The sequence below is a fragment of the Heterodontus francisci genome, unplaced genomic scaffold, assembly GCF_036365525.1.
Source record: "Heterodontus francisci isolate sHetFra1 unplaced genomic scaffold, sHetFra1.hap1 HAP1_SCAFFOLD_86, whole genome shotgun sequence".
NCBI classification, from domain to species: Eukaryota; Metazoa; Chordata; class Chondrichthyes; order Heterodontiformes; family Heterodontidae; genus Heterodontus; species Heterodontus francisci.
In genome coordinates this window covers 4,103,657-4,103,962 of record NW_027141093.1, presented here as the reverse complement: position 1 = coordinate 4,103,962, position 306 = coordinate 4,103,657, and the positions used below count along the sequence as shown (strand labels likewise).

The 306-nt window shown below is 43.1% G+C and overlaps 1 non-coding gene across 1 annotated transcript; it reads left to right on the top strand.

The window, feature by feature from the left end:
- Nucleotides 1-82, top strand: trnas-gcu (transfer RNA serine (anticodon GCU)). Its single transcript has one exon. It is a non-coding gene; the product is annotated as a tRNA-Ser (tRNA).
- The last annotated feature ends 224 nt before the right edge of the window (nt 83-306 follow it).

Here is a 306-nt window from a genome sequence, read left to right as displayed (position 1 = left end):
GACAAGGTGGCCGAGAGGTTGAGGCGATGGACTGCTAATCCATTGTGCTCTGCATGCGTGGGTTCGAATCCCATCCTTGTCGCTTGTTTATGAACTATTTATGTTGGGGAAGTTTATGTGTCAAGTCAGCCTCAAAACCCGTTTTTGTCTGTGTCCAGATAGTGATTCCAGAATTGGTTATACTTTATTAAAATTGAGACAGACATTTGGAATTCTTCACCCAAACTGCACTGGAATGAAGATCAAATAGGGATCACGAAACGGAGCAGGATTTTTCTTCCCCTCCTTCCTTCCATCTTTACTTTC